The sequence below is a fragment of the Myotis davidii genome, unplaced genomic scaffold (assembly GCF_000327345.1).
Source record: "Myotis davidii unplaced genomic scaffold, ASM32734v1 scaffold554, whole genome shotgun sequence".
Lineage (NCBI taxonomy): Eukaryota > Metazoa > Chordata > Mammalia > Chiroptera > Vespertilionidae > Myotis > Myotis davidii.
In genome coordinates this window covers 246,650-257,657 of record NW_006285312.1, presented here as the reverse complement: position 1 = coordinate 257,657, position 11,008 = coordinate 246,650, and the positions used below count along the sequence as shown (strand labels likewise).

The 11,008-nt window shown below is 39.8% G+C and overlaps 1 long non-coding RNA gene across 1 annotated transcript in view; it reads left to right on the top strand.

Moving 5' to 3' along the window:
• Nucleotides 1-11,008, top strand: part of LOC107181880 — a 24,041-nt gene that overhangs the window by 3,111 nt on the left and 9,922 nt on the right. The window contains exon 2 of the long non-coding RNA XR_001512591.1: nt 1,541-1,660. This is a non-coding gene — a long non-coding RNA (uncharacterized LOC107181880). The remainder of the gene's footprint in view (nt 1-1,540; nt 1,661-11,008) is intronic.

Below are 11,008 nucleotides of genomic sequence, written 5' to 3'. Positions count from 1 at the left end.
GCACGTCTCAGTGTCCCAGTAACGGCTGCAAGCACCTCTGAGTGAAAGCCGCCCTCAAGATCGCCCGCTGCCGGACAGTCCAGTTTCTCCCCGTATGAGTCCTGGGTCCCCAGAGACTTCCCAGAACCAGAGTTCAGAGCCGTCAGGAGCTTGTGACTCCCTCCAGATTCAAAAAGACAGCCGCGTCCTCAGGTGCCAGACCCTTCCCGCGCGCGCGAGCCCCCTACCTCTGCACTTTACTTCCGCAGCTCCTCTGGCTCTCAGTGTGCTTTTCTTTCCTTCTAGTTGTAGAATTTACACTCAGCCAGCCTTCCTGTGGTTCTGGATGATGTCCGTTTTGTGTTTCTGAGGTATTATTCAATTGTTGTGAGCGGCAGCAATTTCCCGGTGTTTATCTATGCCGCCATCTTAGTTTCTCCCCCAGTCACCCCTTTAATGAGTGCTGTGGAGGAGCATCAAATGTTATTTTCAAAACGTATTTACTGAAGGAGTCCATGCTGCAAGTGGAATGATTTATATCCCTGGGAGATCTCAGTAAAAAATGTGCACAATACCCTTTAATTTAATCTGCTTTCCTTATAGCACCTAAATATTTAGGGCAAATAGAAAATAGTTCTGATTTACAATCTCTATAAAAATCTTAAACAACCTAATAGGACATTTGATCATGAAATTGCCTGAAATAATGTTGGCTCTAGTCAGCCATATTTCTTTGAAATGGCCTACAGGTTCAGGGCAAACCCCCAAACATGGATTATTTTTTTTCTCTGCTAATAACAGTCTTATTAATGAAAGAATGATTTTCTTTACTCATCCTTGGCAGCTGTGTCCAGTGCCTTTGTTCAATAAAGGTAGAGATAACTGTCAGTGGAAAGAAAATGTGCTGAGGTTCCTGGGAAAAATGGTGAAAACAAATCTTTTATTAAATCATACCAAATTGTGTTTCTTGTTGATTTTTTTCATTTTGCAAGTCACCATTGTATCTGCTAGTTTTTGTAAACCTTGTTTCAATTTGTCAAAAAAACACACAAAAAACAAACCAAAAACAAAGACCCTTGGAGACTGGGTGTTCCCGAGGTCAAATGCTGTGTGATCAATCAGGGTGATAAATTTCATGTAAATAACAGTCGTAATGGCATTTCTGAGTCTGTTTCTCTTTGTATCCTTGGGTGAGTCATCTCAGATTGGTTAACTTCTGAATACAGTCTCAGATGTTCTGTGGAAAAAGAGCAGTAGGAAGGCGTGGTGGATATCTGGTGTTTACCTGTCCGCAGATTCAAGCCTCCTCCTTGAGTAGGAACACTCCATTTTCCTTTGAGGGCAGGTGACCCAGATGCCTTGATGTATTCCTAGTGTCATGGTGGGCATGTGACCTAGATATGGCCAATCAAGGCATCATTGCTCAAGTTGGACCAATCATAGCCAGTGAGCATCCTGGGACTTTTACTACAACTACGGGGAAAGGAAACTCATTTGAATGGAATACTTGAAAGAACAAGATATAAACCTCCTTTTGGTTATCTTTCCTTTCCATGGGAAGCACATTTTTGAAGAAAGACGAAACCGAGGAAAACAGCAAGAACTGGAGGAAGACAGATTGGTGATGATATCGCTTCAGTGCTTGAATCTAGGCATGCCTGAAGTCTTATCTATCAATTAGGTAAGCTAATAAATTTTTTTTTGGCTTAAATCAGTTTGAGTTGGGTTTTTGCCACTTGTTTTCCAACTTCCAGAGTCTCAAGTGTAGAAGGTATGTTCAGCACTAGTATTACCCATGTTAATAATAATATAATGTAATGTAATATAATGTAATATGATATGATATGATATAATATAATATAATATAATATAATATAATATGACATCAGCTCTCTTCCCTCCTGTTGCCAGTGGACTACTCCAGTCCATAGCTCATAAGAGGGTCTGGTCACAGCACATCTTCTGTCTTTCCGAGAATTCTCATTGCTAGAATTACTCGTGTTTGTCCCATAGCCATGCTCTGAGGATATGGTATTTACCTGTGTAGGTCCTGCCTCATTCCCATAGCTCAGGAGTTCCTAATGCATGCAATTGTACTTCTCCCTGCCCTGGGGAGAGTCCAGAATGAGATTTCCAGGTAGCCGGTGACTGGCATCTTCTTCCAGCTTTGTGTAGGTTCTTTGGTCCATTTCTAGCTCTTTCCTTGCCTCACTCAAATTAGATAATGACCTCACTTGTGGGAAAAGAGATGATGTAGCCAGGGACATGGACTATTAACATTTGTGGTGTCCCTTCTGCGTACCAGACACTTCACTGGCTTATGTGTGCTCATACCATCTTGTGTTTCCTACAGCAATGTCCTTGTTTGTTTAATACTTTAGACACTGTGCTAAATGTCTTATCAAGTAGTATCTGATTTAATCCTTATAAAACCAGGAGAAAGGCATTATTATCTCCATGGATAAGCTGAGGCTGAGGAAGGTTAGTGATTTCCCAATGTCATGTAATGGGAACGTGGTGGAAGCAAGGTTTCAACCCCGGGCCTGAACAACTCTGAATCCAGTTTTCTTATGTCCTACGCCAGCACTTACTGTATTGTATGCATAGAGTAGGTTCTCAAAAACTGTTTACTGAATGAAGGGATCTTTACAACAACTTTGTAAGGTGAGTACTTTCTTTCCACTTTACACATGAGCAAATTTAGGCTTAGGATGGTTAAAGACCTTATCCAAGGCCAGGAATCAGCATTCATAAAATATAATCCTATAATCCCGAAATGTCCTCCTTCAGTTGAGAATTGAGAAAGCTATTCTGTAAGCTAAAGTGTTTTTTGGTATTTTCATACATTCCAATACAGATAGGTTAATGAAGGCTGTATTAGGCCAGTTGTGATGCGGAAAATGGCACAGTCATTTTCTCTTTTCTAAAAAAGAAGAGCTACATCTACATTACTGAATCTATAGTCGAGTTCCTTATAACTTGTGAGCAGGCAGAACATTGCTTAATGGCGCTGGACAAAGCTCAAGTGAAAATGACTCTAGAGGGGAAATCTTTTATGGAAAAGGAAACGATTGTTTTAGGAATCTAAATGATAATTTTTCACTCTTTCTTGGTCTCTGGTCTCTTGAGTCCTGGTCTATGTTATCGATGCATTTGATATGGAATTCTGGTGACTTTGCCCAGAGTAGGAAATGCTGTAAAGGAAGCAAAGAAGCTCAATGTGTGGAGAGAGGCAGCGAGTTGGTGTAACTCGATTCTGTTAGATGGAAACCACACCTGTAAAGGGCGCCTCAAGGGGACACATTTCCCAGGGTGTTAGCACAGAACAGAGCCCAGGGTCTGATGTAGCCCTCTCTTTTTTGAAAGCACTGACACTCTGCTAAGCCAGTGGTTTTCAACCTTCCTAATGCCGCAACCCTTTAATACAGTTCCTCAGGTTGTGGTGACCCCCAACCATAAAATTATTTTCGTTGCTACTTCATAACTGTAATTTTGCTACTGTTATGAATCGTAATGTAAATATCTGATATGCAGGATGTATTTTCATTGTTACAAATTGAACATAAAGCATAGTGATTAATCACAAAAACAATATGTAATTATATATTATATATGTTTTCCCATGGTCTTAGGCAACCCTTGTGAAAGGGTTGTTCGACCCCCAAAAGGGTGGCGACCCACAGGTTGAGAACTGCTGTGCTAAGCTAATAAGTTTTCTCCCCAACACCAAGACTTGGCAAAATGCAAGGGAAGAAAGAACAAGAAGCAATTTCCACAGTCTTCAGGGTCCCCAGGGTGGCTTTTGTACTAAATCAAACTACTGTCATCTCCCAAAAGATGCTTGTATGTTTGGAATAGTCATTGGCAGATTCATAGGTTTTCTGAAAGGTAAGAGAAAATACCAGCTTAAAATAGCACTGAAATTTTCAAGGGCACTTTTGGGGGGAAGGCTGAAATGCTATCATCACGCTGATGTCCTCATGGACATACCTAGGTTATGTCATTAGTTAAAAATATCAGCCATGGAGCTAAGAATGCACATATGTAATTTACCCACTCACTCAACCACCCTTGTCCATCCACTCATCCATCCAGCCAGCCAGCCTCCCATCCATCCAGTCATCTATCCATCCATCCTTCCATTTACCCTTCCATTCATCCATCCATCCATCCATCCATCCACCCACCCACTTTTTCATCTACCCATCCTCCACCCTTCTAGCCATCCATTTTACCCATCCACTCAATATTTATCAAGAGTAGACAATGTAATGGGCATTTGCTATGACTATCAATACTTGGTTCTCAGTAAGCTCCAAGACTGCATTTTCTGCTCCAATATAATTATGGAAGGTAAATTTGCTCTTGGGGTTTTTGTTAAGGTGAAACAAAATGCTGTGCTGAGTTTATATTGGCTTTGACTCTTATGTAACTGTACACTTGGCATAGAAAATCTTATGCAACTTATTTGGGAAAAGACAGTCTAATGGTACAAGTTGCTGTATCATGAAAAAAAGATGGGCTGCAAAAAACAGTTTTGGTTTGGGCTTTGTTTTTCATTAGAATCTGTGAAATTGTTGAGCACAAGTTGTTGTTTTGCTTGGTCAGGTGCTGCTAGTCAACTAAAAATAAACATGTATATGTGAACATCTTAGATTCTAAGAAAACTCAGATGTGAGTGCAATAATTTAATATACTTGCACTTTGTTATGCCCTACCACATTGAACTTCAGTAGAGTTTTTCTTTGAACACAGGTGGTCAAGTATGATGCTAAGAGGACAGGAACTGGAGACACACAGCCCTATTTCAAATCTCTTTCCTGCTATTTAGTCGCTCTGTGGCCTCATGAAAGGTTCCTTACCCTCTCTGAGCCTTAGTCTTCAAAACAAAAATAGGACAAACAATGATACTTCCCTCATAATGTTTTTGTGAGGTTTAAATGAGATAATGCACACAAAGCAATTTCCCCACCATTTTGGTGGGCAGAGTTGGAACTTCTGGGGCACAGAAGTAGATTTATTCATATTCACGGAACGTGAGCAAGCTCCTCATGCTTTTGCTTCCTGCTATTATGTTTTCTCCTGCCACACCCATCGGTACTCATTCTAGTAGATGAAATATATGTTTTCCCAGTTCTCCTTTTATACATTAATGCAGATCTGTGTGCCTAATTGATAAAATATTTAGAATACTTTTATATGTTTTGATTAATTTACGTAAATGGTTTGGGGCCCCCAAAACTTACTTCCTCCATGCAACACGATCGTTTGGACATCTCCATGTTGTCCTACGTAAAGCTAATCCATTACATTCTGTGGCGTAGGAACCCTCGTGTGCATAGACTGCCACTTGCTTATCCATTCCCCTCCTGATGAAGAATAGGGACACCAAAGTCTTTGCTGTCACTCACACACACACACACACACACACACACACACACACACACACACACGCACACACACACACACACACACACACGTACACACACACACACACAATATAGCCCCAAACCTATGGGGTACATCCTTATACATGCATCCTTATGGTCTCTTGGGAAAGTTTCTCTGGGCATAGCCTGGCGGAGAGTGTGGGGCAGGTGAATAGTTAACTGTGCTGAGCACTGAGATTGCTACTTGGAACGGCCGGCCCTCTTGCTTACACTTCTCCCTAGCACTTGATGTCCACTGACTTGGTAATTTTGCCAATCTTAAGGGTGTGACTCCTACATCATTTTTGGTTTAATTTGTTTGTCTCTGATTACTAATGAGGTTGAGTATCTCTTCACACTCCTATTAGCCATTCGTGTTTCCTCCTTAATTTTCTTTTCATAGTTATTATTCATTTTTCTACTGGGTTTCCTGAAATTTTCTAGTTATTTTGTATGAGTTTCTCTAGATATCAGCACCAGCCAGGTTTTAGATGTTGCAGATAACTTCTCACGGTCTATGAGTGCATTAAATGTGCAGATGATGTCCCTTTCTGAGCAGAAATCTCACTTTTAATGTAGTTGAACACTTCATGTTCCTTCTTTATGGCTGGCTTTTTTTTTTTTTTTTTTTTTTTTAGATTGTGTTTAAGAACCTGCCCAGTTCTAAAGTCACAAAGGTGTTCCCTCTATTTTCTTTGATTACTTTTATAATTTGTCTTTCACATTCAGATGTGAAGGAAGGAATCCAATTTTACTTTTCCCATACAGTGAACCAATGTCCCCAGCAAAATCTACCAAATAATTTGACCTTTCCCAATTGGGATACGACACCAGGTTTCCTATACATGTCGGAGTGTTTCTGGAGTGTCTAAGCTGCTTTACTGATCTATTCATTTGTTCCTAAGGCTGCACTATACTTAAAGAAATCATGATGACTTAGGAATATGTCTTAATACTAAAGTAAATCCGTCCTCTACTTCCATTTCTTCAAAATTACCTTACATTGGCATGCCTTTCAAAAATTTTAAAATTTCTCTCTCTATATTAGAGTCAGTTTTCAAGTTCTTCAAAAAAAAATTCTGCTGGTATTCTGATTAGAACTACATTAAATCCATGTATTAATGTTGGGAGAAAATTAATATCCTTACAAAATTAAGTTATTCTGTTTATGAACATGGTATTTGTCTTAATTTATCAGGTCTTTTTAATGGTCTTTATAAGAGCTTTACGTTGTTTCATGAAGCTCTAGTACCTTCATTTTTCTGGGGGAGATGATAAATTCCTAGACACATTATATATTTTTGTTGCTATCATGTTTTAAGTATTCTGTACAATGCCTGACTCACAGTGAGTGCTCAATAAATGGTGCTTCCTGTTATTGTTGTAGCTATTATAAAAGCGGGGGGGGAAGGTGTCCAATTGCCTTTAGGAATCATCACAATGTGCTGGAGCTAGTATGGATGTGGAACCGGACACCTGTATTCTGGTTCTGACTCCAGCATGAGCTGAGTGACCTTGAACACATTTCTTGAACCTCTGGGTCTCTGATTCTTCTACAGCAGCAATAATGCTCATGTTACAAGTATTCTTGTAAATGATTAGTAAAATGAGATCACAAACTAGTAACACTCACAGCGACTGCCCATAAATGCTCAGAGAGAGGTTCCTTTCCCTCCCTAGTAGAGAGGTGAAAAGGTAATCATACAACTGTACCATTTCCCCATGGAACAGTCTTCTTTCATTTAACCTCTAGACTTTGCCCTTTCTATCCAAATGAATACAAAGAACAGAAATACACATAAAAATTTAAAAAAGAAAACTCTACTCTTCCCGCCTCCCCTTTACAAAGACACCTGTGCCGTTTCATCTCTAGAAGAGGAACTCCTTGAGGCCAGGAAGCACAGCAGGCATCATGGGTGACTCTACAATCCATTTCACAACGGTGGTTCATCCAAGCCAATAGACTTGGCAGACCGGCTGGACCCCACCAGGGCATGATTCGTGCACCGGACCTCTAGTGTCATAAAAAGTGATGTTCTTCCTGAGTTTGTCAGTTTGTATAATGTTATGTACTGAAGCATGCCCCTCTCCCAAATTCATAGATTGAAGCCCTAATCCCCAATGTGAATATATTTGGAAATAGAACCTTTAAAGGGGTAATTAAAGTTGAGTGAGATCATAAGGTAGGACCCTAATCCAATAGACTGGCATCCTTATAAGAAGAGGAAGAGACACCAAGTACGTGGGCACAGAGAAAAGACGAAGTGGAGACACAGTAAGGAAGTACCATCTGCTAGCCACAGAGAGAGGTCTCACCAGAACCAACCCTGCCAGTACCTTGATCTGGGACTTCCAGTCTCCAAAACTGTGAGAAAATAAATTTGTGTTGTTCAAGCCAGCCAGTCTGTGGTGCTTTGTTAGGCAGCCATAGCAGACTAATACAAAAGGGAATAGCTTTTATTTGAAGTTTAAGGCACTAGAGTAGATTTAAATCTTAAGTATTTGGCATAAGCCTGTGAATAATTGATCCCCGAGGAATGTATGGTAATGAACACGAAGGTGAGAATCACACTGGATTTATAGAATGAGTTCCACAGTTTCATGTGCTCCAGTTTGTTTGTGCTTTCCAAAGGTCTTCGATTCAGGTATAGATTAACCATAATCTGCATCTTTTAGATGAGGAAACTGGGGCTCAAAGCGCGTAAATGATATGCTTGAATTTGAATAAACAGATAAATGGTCCTGATGTGATAAGAACCTGGGTCTTTTCACTCCTATTTTCGTACATTTTCTAACATGCTCAGTCTCCGGTAGGCTGTGAGAAGCTTGGGGGTAGGAGCTACTACAACTTTCATATTTTTGTAACCATGAGTCTCTAACAGAGAGTCTGTTTCTTAATGGTTGTCAATAAGTCTTAGGAGAAACACTTACATAAATGGCTTGTTATGCCTTGCAAGCAGCTCTCATGGGAAGGCAGGGGAAATTATATCTCTTTCCAAAGTATGTTAAGAATGTCCAGCAGTGGCTGTGTCCCATTTCAAAGGCAATCATCATGGGTATGGTTTCACCCCTTTATCTTTATGTCCAGCACAGATCTAACAAGCCAGGATGACCTTGCAAAGGTCATCTGCCTAGTGAATCCTTCTCAGACACAGAGGAAGGACTCAATCAAGAAGCACTTAGAAGAGGTAGTTGAGTCCTGTCATTCTGGGTACCCCTGGGAGTAATTTGCACTCAACACATAAATCAGACTCAGGTCTGTCTAGTTACTACAAAGCCGTTAGTGCCATTTGCTTCTCTGTCAGCATAATGAATTATGACACATGGTCATTGGGTTTATCAATAATGTGCCTCATAAATCCAGTTAGCATTTTCTTCTGGGTGCAGCACCTTGAGAAGCGGCTTAAGTACCTTGAAAGTCCTTACCAAGCTCTGGCCTTGAATCTCAAGGAAGGTCTGAGACCCTTCAGACTCTTGACTGAGTATAGCATTATCACTGTGAGTTCAGCCCTTTGTGCCTGTCTGGAAGCGATTCCAATGACAGATTGTAAAGCTTCGGTAAGGATCTCCCAGTGGGCCCTGACATTCTTAGAAGGAGCCCAGTGTTATGGGAGTGATTCTATTTGTCACTGGTGTTTCTGTTTGCTCTGTGTCACTTTGGGGAATTACCCTTTGTCTGTATTGCTGGGCCCTGATGGGGCTGTCAGTCATGGAACTCTACCCCCTGGCTACAGGTTGGTCCCTGACTTCCCCTGGTCAATCCAGCACCCCCCACTGGGAATCTGAGTCTTGAGCGAAGGCACAGAGGAGGGAGGTGATTGAAACAAAGCCATTTACTTTGAGGGCTGTTGAGTTTCTGCTCCCCTTTATGTAAAAAAATTTTTTTCAGCTTTATTGAGGTATAATTGGCAAATAAAGTTGTAAGCTATTTAAAGTGTGATGAGTTGATATACATATACATTGTGGAAGCACTTCTCCCATTTGGTAATTAACACATCCATCTACATATCTATATCCATATCTATATCTATATGGTTCCCCTTAATTTCCATAACCTTCCAAGGACCCTTCTTGATAAATATTAGTTCTTGCTTGGGTATGTTAGGTTAGGTTTCTATTACTTGCTTTTATTTTATTTTTTTACATTTTTAATTAAATTTATTGGGGTGACATTGGTTAATAAAAGCCTACATGTGTCAAGTGTACAGATCAATGACACACCATCTGCATACTGCATTATGCACTCACCCACCAAAATCACATCTCTTTCTGCCACATTTGTCCTCCCTTGTCCTCTACCACCTCCCCCAACACTCCTTTCCCTCTGGCAGTCACCATACTGTTAGCTGTATCTATGTATTTTTTTCTTAACTCTTTCACCTTTTTCACCTAGTCCCCCAACCCTCTCACCTTTGACAGCTGTTAGCCTGTTTTATGTATCTGTGCTTCTGTTTCTATTTTGTTGGTTAGATTTTTTTTTAATATGATTCCACATATAAGTGAAATTACATGATATTTGTCTTTCTCTGACTGGCTTATTTCACTTAGCATAATATTCTTCAGGTATATCCATGCTGTGGCAAAAGGTAAGCGTTCTTTCTTTTTTATGGCTGAGTAGTATTCCATTGTGTAAATGTACCACAGCTTTTTTATCCATTCATCTACTGATGGACGCTTCAGTTGTTTCCAGATCTTGGCTGTTGTAAATAACGCTGCTATGAACATAGGGGTGCATCTATTCTTTCTAATTAGTGTTTCAGGTTTCTTTGGATCTATTCCCAGAAGTAGAATTGTTGGATCATAAGGTAGTTCCATTTTTAATTTTTGGTGGAAACTCCGTACTGTTTTCTACAGTGGCTGCATCAGTCTGCATTCCCACCAACAGTACATGAGGGTTTTCTTTTCTCCACATTCTCACCAACACTTGTTTGTTGATTTATTCATGATAGCCATCTGAAAAGGGTGAGTGATATCTCATTATGGTTGTAATTTGCATCTCTCTGATGATTAGTGACTTTAAACATCTTTTCATATGTCTGTTGGCCTTCTGTGTGTCCTCTTAGGAGAAGTGCCGATTCAAGTACTTTGCCCATTTTTTAATTGGATTGCTTGTTTTCTTGCAAGTTATATATTGATTTATATAACTTCTTTATAAATTTTGGAAACTAACCCTTTAAGAGTATCATTGGTGAATATGTTCCTCGATTCAGTGGGTTGTCTTTTCATTTGTTGGCAATTGCTTTTGTTGTGCAAAAGCTTTTTAGCTTGATGTAGTCCAATTTGCTTATTTTTTTTCTGTTATTTCTCTTGCCTAAGGAGATATATTGACAAAAATATTGCTATGAAAAATGTTAGAGATTTTACTGCCTATGTTTTCTTCCAGGATTTTTATGGTTCTGAGACTTACATTTAAAGTCTTGAATCCATTTTGAGTTTATTCTTGTGTGTGGTGTAAGAAGGTGGTCTAGTTTCATTTTTTTTTTTGCACATATCTGTCCTATTTTCTCAACATTATTTAATGAAGAGACTATCTTTACCCATTGCATGTTCTTGCCTCCTTTGTTAAATATTAATTGACCATATGGCATAGGTTTATTTAT